General features: G+C 51.4%; 1 long non-coding RNA gene across 1 annotated transcript in view; it reads left to right on the top strand.

Annotated features, from left to right (window-relative positions):
• LOC105506528 overlaps nucleotides 1-16042 on the top strand; it is a 28668-nt gene that overhangs the window by 432 nt on the left and 12194 nt on the right. The window contains exon 2 of the long non-coding RNA XR_001000940.1: nucleotides 60-142. This is a non-coding gene — a long non-coding RNA (uncharacterized LOC105506528). The remainder of the gene's footprint in view (nucleotides 1-59; nucleotides 143-16042) is intronic.

The following is a 16042-nucleotide window of genomic DNA, read 5'->3' on the forward strand; positions in this document are numbered from 1 at the left end:
CGGGCAGAGAGGCCCCCCCATGCCCACAATAGGCCGAGCCCAGCCTTTCGGGCAGAGAGGCCCTCCCATGCCCACAATAGGCCGAGCCCAGCCTTCCTCAGGGTTTACCTCCAGGCCTGACTTTTAATTCCCTTTCTAAGTGGTGAGTAGCTTGGTGATGGTGGATGAGAAGGAACCAGAGACAAAACCTGCCTCACAGGCACAGCTGTCACAGTCCTCAGAAGACCAGAGTCACAAGGGCCTGTGGGTGCCTGCACGGCTGCCCAGAGGGGGGTGACGCCAGCCACATGCCCGTTGCCTTTGTAGGCCAGGGTCCTGCAGTGCTGGATGGGAGGGGGCGGCTCTGTCACGGGTGAAAAGCCCAGGGTGGCTGTAGCTTGCAGCAGATGACAGTTCTCAGTTTGCCCGTCACTCCCCTGACAAATCCCCCTCTGGCCCCTTTTCCTTTCTGTCTTCAGTGAGGGTCGGGAGGCGGCAGCCCCAAAGACCTCTCCTTACCACCTTGTCTTTTCCATGGAGGTTCCCATGCAACACTTGTCCCTGTCCCTGAGATTTCAGACCTCTTTCCACAGCGCAAAGCCTCGTGCCTTGAGACTACTGCCGTGAGCAAGGTGAACGCCATCCCCAAGCTAAGGCAAGAATGCTGGCCTCTTCCATCGCTCCTAGGTTCCAGGCTGACCTCTTCCTTCAACTCAACATATCCAAAATGAAACCCAGCATCTTTAGCTCACCCTCTTCTGCTTCCCCTGCCAGGGTCATGACCACCCTGATCCAGGCCCCCCGGTCACACCTCCAGGCCTGGCAATAATATTGCCTGGACTCCTTGAAGACTGCAACCAGATTAATCATCCCAGAGCTCTGCTTTGATAATATCACTTTTATAGACACATAAAAAGAAGCATTGAGGCAGCCAGTCATGCTAAATCTTAACCATTTTTACAGAATTTTTAGTGCAGCCCATCAAAATTGTCACCAGCCCTGAAGGTCCCACGTCGTTTATGGTGTCCATGATAACACCTCCTATGCTGGAGGCAGCAGCACTTGGAGATGGTGCAGAGCTGGCACTGCAGGAGCTGTCCTCGCCAGGCCTGATCTCACAGCCAGGCCTGCTTCTCCTGGTTCCGCACAGAGCCCGTGGTCACCTCCTGTGACTCCCACCCCAGAGGAGTGAGTGAGCAGTCTCTGGGTACCATGGGCACTCCTCTGCGAGGTGACAGATGACAGCTTTAAAGATGTTGGGCCGTTGGGCATTACCTTTTCAGTCACTGGGTGCGAGGGGCGTGGGAGTCCTTGGCAGGGGCTGGCATGGGCAGGCTGGTTGGCTTCAGCCGCGGCTGTGGGCCAAACAGCATGGGAGCCGTTGTGCCAAGGCAGAGACTGGACTGGAGGGAACAGGAAGCGGGACCAACAGTTTTGATTCACGGGGTTGCGTTATAGGTGGTTGTTTTCTGTGAAAGCCCCGTTGATGTCACAGTGACGTATGGTACTAATGGAAAAGACAACACTTGTAAAGACACAGAGGCAGTGAGGAATAAAAACAATTTGGTGAGCTTTGTGGAGCTGGACTCCCTGAGTTCAAAACCCAGCTTCAACACTTACTGGCTGTATGACCGCCCGACCTCATCTCCATCTCCCCGGAACGCCTTCCCTGACTGCCTTAGTGTGCTGTCAGCTCGGTGTCTCCTGGTCTCCCAGGACTGACCTGTTGGGCCGTGTACTTGGTGCTCTGTGTATGACTTCTGTGGTTGTGTAAACACTCACGTGCAGAGCACGTGTTTCCCCAACTAGTTTGTAATCTCTGAGCGCACAGACTTGATTTAAATTTCTTCCTGACCCTGCGGTGCTCTGGGAATGCTGTCTAATTGTTGCGATTTTACTCCTGTGGCCTGTGCTAGCTGCCTGGTTGGCAGTTGGGACTGAAGGATGTTCATCCGCTTGCCTGACCACAAGCCTCTCACCAGCCCTGTCTTTGTTCTCCCACGAGTCCCCTTGAAGGCAACTCATTCGTGGTGGGAGGCGTAGAGTCCAGCAGGGCTTTTGTACCTTTTGCCCTCCTGAGTCATGGAGGAAGAGCTGGCTTCCTCATCCATACAGAGGGAAAAACAAATGAGCAGTTACCTTGGGCAGAGTCCACAGTCCAGCCTGCTTGGCTGCCGTTGGGGAGGTGCCAACTGCAGAAGGCATGGGTCCTTCCAGGTGTGGACTCAGCCCCTGGGCAGTGCGATCTGTGGCCTCCTTACCAGTGGTGAGGAGTGGAGAAGAGTCTCTCTCTGCTGTGCATGGCAGCCTCAGCCCACACAGGATGCTGGCATTTCCGTGCTATTAAATAATTAACTTGGTACTACATGGAGTAAAACACGCATTGGTCTGGTAAAAGGCCTCAATTAATTGCTTTCATGTTAGCTGTGTACTGTGTCTCCAGGAGGAGATAAGAGGTGGGAACGTGGGTTTCGAAGCCAAGCTGAGAGACACCCTCACAAAAGGTGGTAGGTACCCTCACAAAAGGTGGTAAGTACCCTCACAAAAGGTGGTAGGTACCCTCACAAAAGGTGGTAAGTCCCCTCACAAAAGGTGGTAGGTACCCTCACACAAAAGGTGGTAAGTCCCCTCACAAAAGGTGGTAGGTACCCTCACAAAAGGTGGTAAGTACCCTCACAAAAGGTGGTAGGTACCCCCACAAAAGGTGGTAGGTACCCTCACAAAAGGTGGTAAGTACCCCCACAAAAGGTGGTAAGTCCCCTCACAAAAGGTGGTAAGTACCCTCACAAAAGGTGGTAGGTACCCTCACAAAAGGTGGTAGGTACCCTCACAACCTCACAAAAGGTGGTAGGTACCCTCACAAAAGGTGGTAGGTACCCCCACAAAAGGTGGTAAGTACCCTCACAAAAGGTGGTAAGTACCCTCACAAAAGGTGGTGAGTCCCCTCACAAAAGGTGGTAGGTACCCTCACAAAAGGTGGTGGTAAGTACCCTCACAAAAGGTGGTAGTACCCTCACAAAAGGTGGTAGGTACCCTCACAAAAGGTGGTAGGTCCCCTCACAAAAGGTGGTAAGTACCCTCACAAAAGGTGGTAAGTCCCCCTCTTCCCATGCAGTTGAGTCTGTTCAGTGGCGCAGTGCAGAGGCGGCAGCCACCGCCAGTTTTGTCTCTGGTCGTCTTTGGAGAAGTAGGGAGGGGGACATGGGACCCAGCTCGCTGCTGATGGGTGGTGTGACTGGCTGCCTCGGATGGGCCGACCCAGGCTGTGACAGGTGGTGGCAACACTGGGCTGCTTTTCTGCCACTGCTCTGGGAAAACGCTCTGAGTCATCACACGCCTGCCTTCTGCACCTTCCGGAGGCGTCCTCTGCTGACTGCATGTGGCTGTCAAGGCTGGAGACATTCATGGGGCCTGCAATGCCGCCTAACACACGCAGTGACCGGGAGGCATTGTCTCGTGGTAGCTTGCACTGTGTGGATTGGTGCCCAGCCCACGATGCTGCCCTCATGTGGTGTCGTGTCCACCTCCCCACAGGATGTCCCACCCTCCAGGGCAGAGACTGCTTGATTCTTGTGTTTCCTGCCAGAGCTCAGGGTCCAGGGCCCCTGCCGCTCGCCAGGACTGTGCTGAGCTCCTGCAGGTGGGGATGCAGCGGTCCTGAGAGTAGGCGCTTAACAATAATTTCAAATAAATGGACGTTCTCAGATGTGACTGGGCGCCCCTTTGGTTTTAGGGACCATTATGGGCAGTTACAGTGAGACCAAGACACACCAAAGCTCCGCCATGGAGTTTAGATTTTGGTGAGAGGAGATGTACGGTAAACAAATACAAAAGGAAGAGGCCCAGGATCCTGGGGTGGTGATCAGCAAAGGGCAATAGAACCAGAGGGCAGGAAATGCCGGGGCATGGGCGATGGGAGGAAGCTGCCATTTCTTTTTAATTTTTACTTTCTGTAGGTACATAGTAGGTGTAGATATTTATGGGGTGTGTGGGGTGTTTTGATACTGGCGTATAATGGGTAATAACCACATCAGGGTGAGGAGGGGTGTCCATCCCCCCCAGGCACTTTTCCTTTGTGTTACAGAGAGCTGCAGTTTTAAGAAGGGTGGTCAGGGAACCTGTGACTGAGAAGGTGACGTTGAGGCCAAGGCTGGGAGGAGGAGAGGCCTGGCTGTGCGCTGATGTGAGAGGAGGCTTTCCACACAGGCTCGGGAGTCACAGGAAGCCCCTGGAACTCAGCCTGCGCGGCAGAGGGGCAGATGTTAAGATCAAAGAGGTGACTGCAGCCAGATCGTGTGGGGCTCCTCAGGATGTTAGCTTTTCTTGGATACGAAACCACTGGGTGGTTTGGAGTCTCTGGAACTGTATCATGGTGGGCAGAATAGTGGCCCCTGGACCCTGAGAGTGGGCACCCACGTGATCAAGTCATGGATCTTGAGATGGGAGATTCTCCTGGATTATGGGGAGGTCCAAATCTAAATACAAGCGTCCTTATAAGAGGGAGGCGGGAGGGTGAGAGTTGAAGAGGGAGGTGTAAGGATGGAGGCAGAGGGCAGAGGTCAGAGAGAGACCTGACAACGCTACACTGCCAGCTTTGAAGATGGAGAAGGGCCACCAGCCAAGGAATGTGGGCACCTCTGGAGGCTGGAGGAGGCAAGGACCTGATTCTCCCTGAGGGCCTCCAGCAGGGAGGCCAGCCCTGCCTATCCATTTTGACTTCTGACCTCTTGAACTGTAAGATGATAAGTCTGTGTTGTTTTTGACATCAAGTTTGTGATAATTTGTTACAGCAGCAATAGACGATGAATACAGGTACCAGGAATGATATTTCACAGCTCCCAGGAGATCTCTGAGTCATTTGGGTGTAAGATTCCACTGGATAGAACAGAGCCAGGGAGGGGAAGCCTGGCTTCCACTCAGCACTTGGAGGTGGGTAATGGAGAGAGTGAGGCTGCTATGCAAGCTGCCTTTGGAAATGAGTCCACTGAGTTCCAGCGGCTGACCCTGGACCAGGAGTCCACCTGGGGCACCTGGGGTGAAGCATCTGTCACCTCTATATGTAAGCAGACTGCATCATGCAGGTGATGGTCCCATCCAGGGCACAGCACTTCTCTTACAGATTTTGCCCAGGTCAGTCATTTGAGGTATTTGCATTTCCTGGACCATCCCTGGATGACGGTAGAGAAGGTGACCAGGAGCCAGGCAGGTGTTGGTGGCTGGAAGTTAGGCACAGGGTGGATGAACCTCTCATGGAGCATTCAGCATTATCTAAGGGGGTAGAGGGCTTTTCCGCTAGGGAGGTTGGGGTGAGGCATGTGACTCCTCAGGTGTTCTCCACATTCTGGACGTTACCATCCTTCTGAGGGCTCAGAGGAGAATCAAAGAGAAGAGCCAGGGACTGGAATGTTGGGGCCTCTGGCCAAATTCAAAGAACTGGATGTTCAACTTGAAGAGTTGGTTCTCCTCATTCCTCTTCCACATGGCCTGGACTCACCTGCTCAGTAGTGTCAACTCTACCTTTGGTGTCTTCTTTAAAGTGGACCATATGCTATCTTCTTCCAGTCAACCCTAAGTTCATCCTCCACATAGGTTTTCCAGTCTCCCCTCCTTCCCGAAGGCTTCCAAACCTGATCAAGTGAAGATCGACAGCCTCCCTGGTCCCATTGTTGGGGAATTCTGATGGGTATGTGTCCATAGACTCTCCACACTCAGTGTGTTTTTTTCCAATATGGTTTTGATATTAAAAGTACCTTTATAACGTTACTTTGCCCAATGATGGACTAACTCCCCATGACCTGCTGATTTCATTTTTTTTTTTCAAATGAGTGACCTTTAACAATGTATTTAACAGAGCCATTGGTTTCAATATGTTCCTAGAAGGCCATCCATCCATCCATCCATCCATCCATCCACTCATCAATCCATTCATCCATCCATCCATCCATCCATCCACCCACCTATCCATCCATCCATCCACTCATCCATCCATCCATTCATCCATCCATCTATATATCCATTCATTTATCTATCTTTTCATCCATCTATCCATCCATCCACTCATCAACCCATCCATCCATCCACCCATCCATCCATCCATCCATCCATCCACTCATCCATCCATCCATTCATCCATCCATCTGTATATCCATTCATTTATCTATCTTTTCATCCATCTATCCATCCATCCACTCATCAACCCATCCATCCACCCATCCATCCATCCATCCATCCACTCATCCATCCATTCATTCATCCATCCATCTGTATATCCATTCATTTATCTATCTTTTCATCCATCTATCCATCCATCCACTCATCTCTCCGTCCATCCATCCATCCATCCATCCATCCATCCATCCATCCATCCATCCATCCTTCCTTCCTTTCTTCCAATATTTGCTGAGCCCCCACTACACACCAGCATGTGTTCTTAACACGAGGGACACAGCCTTGAACAATACAGGTATAGTTTCTGTTCTCAAGGGGATAGCATTCTAGTGATTTTGATCCTGTGGTACCAACCAGAATTTAAGTTAAATATTTTGGATGTTGATTACCTCAGAAACTGAAAATGTCAAGTATACAAGGAGCCTTAAAGGTCATCTAGTAAAACCCCTGCCTTTTACAAGTGAGGAGACTGAGGCCAGAAAAGAAACACTGGGTGGCCAGGGTTCCCCTGGCTGGACAGTGGCCCAAACAAGATGGAGCCCAAGTCTCTGATGGGAGCATTTCCCATTGCATGGGGCAGACCCCCCAACCTGTGATTTCGGGTGTACACTTGGCATCTATGGATGGATGCTTTATAAGGCTGATGTGTACACACTGAGGTCACAGCAGGAAAAGGGAATACAGAGACATTTCAGGTGACTGAAGTCTGGGTGAGAGGGAGCACTTCTAAAATAGAAATCCTGTATATGGGAGGAACACGTGGTAATGTCTCGGGTCGGGGGTGTCTGCAGAAGCCTGGGAGGATTGTCCCAAGGGGGAAGAGCAGATAGGTACATGCAACTGGCTCTGCAACGTTACCTGGATTGCATTTGAACCCCCAATCCAGGCTCCCAGGCAAGGTCAACACCCTACATGCCTGTGTCCCCACCCAAGCTGGCTGGCCTACACCACCGGTGACTGCACCCCAGGGTTGTGCCCCTGTGGCCCCTGCTTTTCCCGCAGTGCTGCTCCCACCTAGGGGCTGCTCCTCACACGCAGGCTCTCCTGGGAAGGCTTGTGAATCGCAGCTGCCCTGGCTCCCCACATACACGTCACCTTTTATTCACTTCTCTCTGATTCCACAGAGCTTCCCAGGCTTGCTGCTTTTTCATGTCGTGGCATGCACAGAAAATAATATTCGAGGGTTGCACTGCAGCAGAGTGGAGGGGACTTGGGTTTCTGTGTGGGACGTGGTCAAAATATTCATTACATTTTTTTACGTTACTTAGGGTTGATGAAAAATTTTAAAGCACACAGTTTAAAAAAGATATTAAAAATAAATTTGTGTGAGAGTTCTAGAAATCCATAAAATTATTTTAATGAGAAAATTGAGGGCTTTCCTGAGCATAACTTTTTTCATGTGTCAGTTTTGATGCTTAAAAAATGCCTACAGTGCAATTTATGCCTCACACTTAGTGATAATTTTTTCAATTTCCTGATAGGCACCATGGACTAGAAACTTTGTTCACACAAGTAGGTGATAAAAGTTTTGAAACAATTTTTTTAAAACGACCATTCAGAAATTTATGACAGTTGAATTTATATTTAAGGTTTTAAACAGTTCTTCCTTTTCTTTTGCCGACAAAAGTAATGTCAAAATTTCTTTGTAATGGATTTCTTGTTGGACTTTTTTATATCAAGTATTTTGAATGCGTATGCACTGTGAGGGCAGTTAGTGTGCTCCCTGCTGCCAGCTCAGATAGCACCAAAGGGCACATCAGACAGACACAAGCGGACAGATGGACCCAGGCTGTGGGTAGGGAGACTAGGGCCTCTGTTTACAGCTGCACCTGCCAGAATCCCCCGCCAGCCCCGCTCATAGGCTGGGTCCTTGGATGTTGGCACAGACTCCTCCTATGCTGACCAGGGGCCTGGCTGCTGGGGAGGTGTGGTGGCGGCAGAGCACCCCCTTGGCCGCACATATTGTGCTGGTCCCTTTGTGCCGCAGTGAGCTGAGCCACCCTGAGATGCCACCGCGGGGCGCTAGGACTGCTGACCAGGTGCTGACCAGGTCCTCTATCCTCAGGGCTGGTGGCCGACAGTGCCCTGGCCCTCTGACCTGCCCCAGCTCCCAGTTGGGAAGCTGTCCTTAGCGTGTCGCTCACAGGTGTCTCCACAGCCTCCTCCCACCGCTGAACCCTCCAGCACTTCCCCGACCTGCTACATCTTTGAGCAGATAACATTTTTCTCCTAGTCATCTGTAAAAGTTGAGATTATTCAGTAGAACCTCCATTTCTCTTCTTTTATATCTCAAATTCTCTATTCCTCACTTCCCTCCCCTCTCTTTCTTCCTTCCATTTTCATTTGCAGGTATTTGCGCACCACCCCGTATTTGGTGGTGGGTGTGGGTGTTGTGGATGAAGAACAGGACAGATCTCTTCTGCTGGGGACTGCAGAGCCTGGTGTGGCAGGCAGCTGGGACTCAGCAGACTCCCCTTATGTAGGTCCTCTCTCTCCAGCACCTCCCACACGTCACTCCCCCACATCTCCCCTCTGACACACTTCCTGGGTCCCTGTTGTCTATACAGTCTCTGTTGCCCCATTTTGTCACTTTGCTGCTGCTCCCTCTAATTCACTGCCTGGGTTCCTGGTGCTCCCCGTGGGCCTCCTTGCCCACTCAGCCTCCAACTTTTCACCGTCTGGATCCCGCACTCCCCACAAAACAGAAATTGCCTTCTCAAAGGTCACCAGAGACAAAAATGCCAAGTCTACTGCATGTCATCGGCCCTCCTCTCCCTCAGCCTCTCTGTGTGATTGCACCCCGATGGTGGCCTTTATTCTCGCCACCTTCCTCCCTGTCGTGGGGACACCTTCTCCTGGCATCCTCCTGCCTCGCTGGAGTTTCTTTTCACCACCGTGGGAGAGACAGGCCTTGAGAAGCAAAGGTCACTGTGGTGGGAGTGCAGGCCTGGGCCAGGGGAAAGGCCGGCTCCAGGCCTTCCACACACCAGGATTGCGGGACATCTGTGTCACTGTCAATCTTTGGGCTCCCCTTTGGTTTCCACCTCTCAGCGTTACTGGCATGAGCACCCTCAGGCAGCAGAAACGTGCTTCGTGTTTGTTTAAGAAGCAGTAGGCAACAGGTGAGGGGCCAGATCCTGTTCTCCGGGTCAGTCATTTGGATCAAACTTGAATCTCCAGAGGCAGCTCACAGCATGGACTGTCCCTAGAGTCTCCAAGGTCGAGAAGCCACACTCATTCATCTGGCACTCTGAGGCCCTCTTGGAAGAGGCCTTGTCTGCACCAGAGCAATCCTCCCTCTCCCGCCTGATACAGGAGGCTCAGCAGAGCCTCTCTCTTCTGCCCTCTGCTCCCTCTCTGACATCCCCCTCATCCCAATGGCTTGAGCCTTCACTTCTCTGCAGTTGGAATCCAAATCTGTAGCACTCTAGCCCTTGTCTTACCTTGGTTTTTCCCAAAAAGGGCCCAAGAGAAGGGCTTGGCAACAATCCATTTATTTGGACACTGATACCATGCAACTGGAGTGAGGGCCCAGGGCAGTGGCCAGGCAAGGAGAGCTTCTCCAAGGGGATGTCGCTGAGCTAACCATCCTCAGGGCTTCTGTGTAGGGGTGCATCACAATGCCCCCTAAAGAACAGGGTAGGGGAGTCCAGAAATGCCCCATGGGCATTAATATGCTCCCCGAGTGAGTAGAGGGCGTATTAGTTTGCTTTCATGCTACTCATAAAGACGTACCAGAGACTGGGCAATTTACAAAAGAAAGAGGTTTATTGGACTTACAGTTCCACGTGGCTGGAGAAGCCTCACAATCACAGCAGAAGGTGAAAGGCACTTCTTACACGGCAGTGGCAAGAGAGAGCCAGGTGAAACGGGGTTCTCCTTATCACACCATCAGATCTCGTGAGACTTACCCACTACCGTGAGAGCCGAATGGGGAGACCCTCCCCAGTGATCTGTGCTCTCCCACTGGGTCCCTCCCACCACACGTGGGAATTATGGGAGAGCCCAAACCCTGTGGAAGGGTTAGGTCTGAGCCTCTGTGAAGAGAAGGCAGCCTGGAGACTCACCTTGGTAAAAACATTTTTTTCCTTTTTGAGACATAGTTTTGTTCTTGCTGTCCAGGCTGGAGTGCAGTGGCCTGGTCTAGACTCACTGCAGCCTCTGTCTTCCAAGTTCCTGCCTCAGCCTCCCGAGTACCTTGGATTACAGGCACCTGCCACCATGCCCAGATAATTTTTTTTTGTAATTTTAGTAGAGACAGGGTTTCACTCTGTTGGCCAGGTTGGGCTTGAACTCCTGACCTCAGGTGATCTGCCCACCTCAGCCTCTGGATTACAGGCGTGAGCCCCAGCGCCTGGCCTCATCTGGGTAAAAACTTGAGCAGCACGATTAGATGAGCTCCCAGGCTGCTGAACACTTGCAGGTGCTGGAGAGGAGCACCCAGAGAGGATGCGGCAATGTGCTCCCCCCACCCCCACACCTTGTGCACCTCTGCATCTGGCTGCTGTTCCGTCGCCTTTGTAACTGTGAACCGATATTCAGTCTGTATAATCAATGGGTAACCCTAAGTAAAATGTTTCTCCGAGCCTGTGAGCTGTGCTAGCAAATGATCAAAGCCATCTGGGGTTGTGGGGTCCCTGATTGATAGTGGGTTGGTCAGACACACAGGCCCCAGCCTGGCACTTCACGTGGCATCTGAAGTGGGGCAAACCCCGTGTGACTTAGCCCGAAACCTGTGGGATCTGATGTTATCTCCGGATGACGGTGTTGGGATTGAATTATCGGTCACCCAGCTGGTGCCCACTGCAGAACTGCTTGGCATGACGGTGTTGGGATTGAATTATCAGACACCCAGCTGGTGCCCACTGCAGAACTGCTTGGCACGCAGGGAAAACCGCAAACACATCTGGTCACAGAAGCGTCCGATGTTGAGTGTGAGAAAGTTTGTTTTCCCTTTTCACAGAGTGACTTGCCCAAGACCCCATTTCAGTAGCCCAGTCCTGTCCCCTACTCTGGAACTCACTGGGTGAGGCAGGGCCGGCAGTTGGGAGAGAAAGGGCTGGCGGGGGTGGGTGGGTAGGGGGCTCATACCAAAGGGTCAGCGGGACCGTTGGTGGGAGGACGCCCAGGTGCACATTCAGTGAGCTCGGTTCAGAGACAAAAGCGACTGCACTTGCAGCAGGTGGGAAGGTGAGCCAAGCCTTTGACGGGGGTCGGCGGGTAAAGCCGTGGCACCAGCAGCCGTGCTTTGAGTCTGTGCGGGTGAAGGTGGAGGACAGGGTGGCATCCCAGCATCGTGCAGTCCACCTGGGGCTCCAGAAGAGGTCCGGAAGGGATCAGAGACGACGTTGCCATACGCAGGGCTTGAGAGAAACACTCTACCTTGTCTTCTTAGTGAGGAAGGGCTGGAGCTGGCCACAACCACACAGCGTCTTTATAGTCACTGCATGTCACCCTGTGGGGGAAACCATGTATTTCCCATTACAGAATGTGGCCTCAGGCATTCTCCAGAGACGCTTTTGCTATCTCCCTAAAGTCCTGAGTTCAACAGCCCCTCTAGTTATTATGATCCATAGACCCCTGGGCTCCAGACTCTACTGGATAATGAGTCAGGGGAAAAATACTGAGATTTTTTTTTTTTGAGATGGAGTCTTGCTCTGTTGCCAGGCTGGAGTGCAGTGGCACGATCTCGGCTCACTGCAACCTCTGTCTCCCGGATTCAAGCAATTCTTCTGCCTCAGCCTCCCAAGTAGCTGGGATTACAGGTGCCCACCACCACGTCCAGCTAATTTTTATATTTTTAGTAGACCGGCTTTCGCCATGTTGGCCAGGCTAGTCTCGAACTCCTGACCTTGTGATCTGCCCACCTCAGCCTCCCAAGGTGCTGGCATTATAGGCGTGATCCACCAGACCCAGCCAAATACTCAGAATTTTAAAGTAAGACTGTCATTTTTAAGGACTGCATTTGAAGAAGGGAGAAGCATCCTCTCCAATCAGACTCTGAGGACCAACACATACCAGCTTCTGAGTGCATGACGATTACAGGCTTTTGCTCATGCGGAAGTTCGAGCTGAGACCCCTGCAGGCATTCCCTGCAGTCAGCTGTCGGGAGGGGCCTTGGGACACTCCGGCTGGAGAGGTGACCTGTGACACTCAGCAGGTGAAAGGGAGCTACACTGTCATGAGCACATTTTTAAAGGGCCACTGGAAAGGCCTTTTGAAAGATAGAATATTTATCTAGTAACATCTTTGAGGCCGATAAGGGTTTCACAGTGCTGATCCCGGAGAACAAAACGCTCATACCCCTTTTTGTCAGTTGAGACTTTGACTTTCTCTGTCTCCTACTGACGTGAGGCACTGCCTCATTCAGGGAGGTATGTGTGCCAATTTCCTCATCAAAGGATTCCTGTGCCCAGAAGAGGAGGAGGAGCAGCAGCAGTCCTCGGGTTCGCTGCGTGCGTGCGAGGCTGAGGCAGCTTGCTTTGGGCCCGGTGTGCTGGGTGCGCCCTGGCTTCCCTCCGTGGGGCCCCAGGGTGGGAGGCCCAGCGCAGCCATCTCACAGGAAGAAAGGCCGGCGGGGGCGCTCACTGCCTCGGACTCGGCCCTTCTGCTGCAAGGCTCTACTGCCTCAGGTTCCCCCATCAGTTTTGGGAAGGATTATCAGACCTCTTCCCAGGAGCGCACTTGGAGCGCTGTGGTCACTATCCTCTCCTAGCACAGGTGGCGCGGTGGCTTGGGCAGGCCGGCTTGGGCCGCTTGTTGGCTTCATTCCCTGGCTGGTGTACATCAGGACCAGCCGCTTCACTCCTCTGCTCCTTCTCATCACATCTGCGAGATGGGCACGATGGCAGCACACCCTCCATATGTTTCTTGTGTGGGTTAAATGTGGTAATGTGTGTGGGGCTTTAGGCCAGTGACGGCCACATGGCAAGACCTCCATAATCACTTGGTATAAATGTGCTTCCTTAGTTTGGAATACTCATTTCCTTCCCAAATGTTAGTACCTTTGCAATAAGAACATGCCACCCCTCCCCACAGTGGCTTTATCTCGGTGTTGGCCATGAAGAGGGCCCATTGCTGGCACTTGAGCAAACACCAGAGGCTGCAGCCCCAAACCTTTCAGAATGGGTGTCAGTGGCCTAGAAAACCACCCAGAGGACCATAGAGGTGGATTTTGTAGGCCCCAGCAATCAGACAGCTGTGGGTGACAGTGAACTAGGCAGGTTTAACAATATTCCCAAAGCCAGAGTCAAAAGTAGGCTAGCTCTACACGACTGAAAAACCCGCTTAAGCGCTCCCAGTGGCTTCTAGTTCTCATATTGTTTTCTATAAAACAATACATCAGCCAGACTTGTGATGCAGAGACAATATTGAGTGGAAAGAGCTGAATATCCCCAGCTCTGAATGCAAACGTGGTACAGCGGACTTTGACCCTGAATGTGAACTTTTAAGAATATCTTAACTTACTTTACAGATTTTTTCCTTTTACTTATGTAAAAGAATATATATAAGAAAAAAGCTGGCTCACGCCTGTAATCCCAGCACTGTGGGAGGCCGAGACGGGCGGATCACAAGGTCAGGAGATCGAGACCATCCTGGCTAACACGGTGAAACCCTGTCTCCACTAAAAATATAAAAAATTAGCCGGGCGTGGTGGCGGCACCTGTAGTCCCAGCTACTTGGGAGGCTGAGGCAGGAGAATGGCATGAACCCGGGAGGCGGAGCTTGCAGTGAGCCAAGATCGCACCACTGCACTCCAGCCTGGGCGACAGAGCGAGACTCCGTCTCAAAAAAAAAAAAAGGAAAAGCATTACCCAAAAAAGCCCAAACAACTCTTTGAATAAATACAAAATAAAAATTGTCAGAAGAATGCCTCATGTCCTGCTTTAATTGGCAATCTCTTTTTAAATAAATAACATGTAAAACAATGCAATACATTTGTAAGTGTCTTACAAAAAGAATTCAGGCTGATATGCTAATGTTTGTTTGAGAGTTTCTTGTGTCAGCTTGGCTGGGCTATGGTGCATAACCGTTTGGTCAAACACTGGTCTGGATATTGCAGTTGGATATTACAGTTGGGATTAACATTTACAGTCAGTGGACTATAAAGAAATAAAACAGATTACCTTCCATAATGTGGGGTGGGGACCTCATCCAGTCGGTTGAAGGCCTTAGGAACAAACCCTGGGGTTTCCTGAAGAAGGAGGTATTCAACGCTTACCTAAATTTCCAGCCTACTGGCCTGCCCTACGGATGTCAGACTTACAACCCCCTACAATGGCTTGAGCCAATTCCTTAAAATAGTTCTGTTTCTCCAGAAACCCTACTATAATCTTTTTGAATAGGCTGGTTAGAGTTGAGCAGTGTGACCCATGTAAAACAAGGTTATATTTAGAGATATCTCGCTTTTTTTAAGGCAGACTATTTTTTGCACCAGCTTTCTAGGTGGCTGGTTGCCACCTACCTAGTGACTCTCACTGTCGCCTCGGCCGTTTCCCTGTGCTCACGTGACTGGCTTTTGCAGCCCCATGTGCAGGACCTTATATCCACCCCAAGTAATTTCCTTTTCACGAAATGTGGTCGATGACTTTGGCCATCCTTCACTACTCAGGGGGACATCCTCTGGCACCACCTTCCTGTCTGTGGCAACCGTGGTGCCTGGAAGGACCCAGGTGTGTGCCCCTGCAGGTTCAGGTGACGAGGTGCCACTGATGTCGTCACTACCAGGCATGGAGCAGTCACCTCGGGCCCTTGCAGTGCAGCCCAGGCTCTCTGGAGTCAGTGGCTCTGGGCTTGGGCCGCACATGGGCAGTGACAGGATTAATAGTTCTTCCAGCACAATCCATCATCCCTCAACAATGCATTTCTGGCAGTTAATTAGAAGCCACACAGTGGAATCACGAATGCCGTGTTTAGAATTACAATCTATTGCTAAACCACAGATTGGACAGCCCATTGCTGCCCATAACCCTGGATGTCTTGAGTGTCTGTCCCCAGTGCCTGTTGAACCCTCTTCAGCGACTCACCTGCAGAGTGGGTCTGGATGGCTTAATCCCTTCTGAGGCTGGGGTGCTACCTGGGCAGGGGCAGGAACTAAAGGAAGGGGGAAGCGGACTCAGCTCCTGGAGAAGGGAAACTGCTGGTGCCTAGAGCAGCAAACCAGCGTCTTTCCCTGGTATCCAACGCTCTGACAGGAAGCCTTCTGCCACATTCCTGTTTGGGGGCACACCAGGTTCCCTGTGTTTACTCACACAGTGGGAGACCCTCAGGGCCTCTCCATACTCTGAGGTGGTTCGCGGGGAGACTCCAAGATTAGAACCCTTCTCCACAGCATTGATTCACCCTGACTCCTACTCGCTGTGGGAAATTCAGCTTCCTCATCTATAAAAGGGGCAGAAACCACTGTGTATGTCTTTGATTGCTAGAAGGGATAAATAATGTGATCATTTAAAGTCCTTGAATAATTGCATAGGGTATCCTGTGTTACACACAGTGCGTGATCAGTAAATTTGTTCTGTGTGTCTGTGTGTGTGTGTGTGAGAGAGAGAGACACACACACACACACACACACACGACTTCACTTTTGTGGTCACTCACTTTTATCTGTAGTTTCCCCACCACACACGGGAGCTGCAGGCTGGGGACAGGGCACCTTCCTTTCATGCCTTGGGTGTTGTGGGACGTGTTTCCAGCTTCTCTTCTAGTTGACAGAGCCCTTTGCTGGCCTAAGAACAGCATGTCTCTAAATAAGTTTAAGAATAGGTAAGAGAAAACCAGAGTTTATTTTATTCTAACCATTCGGACTTGGGAGCAGGGTTGCATGGAGGGTTGGTGGTGTGCTAATAAATGCTTACAATCCGGCAGGGAAGAAAAGCCTTGGTATAGAGATGCTGGT

Source organism: Colobus angolensis, unplaced genomic scaffold (assembly GCF_000951035.1).
Source record: "Colobus angolensis palliatus isolate OR3802 unplaced genomic scaffold, Cang.pa_1.0 Scaffold137, whole genome shotgun sequence".
NCBI lineage: Eukaryota > Metazoa > Chordata > Mammalia > Primates > Cercopithecidae > Colobus > Colobus angolensis.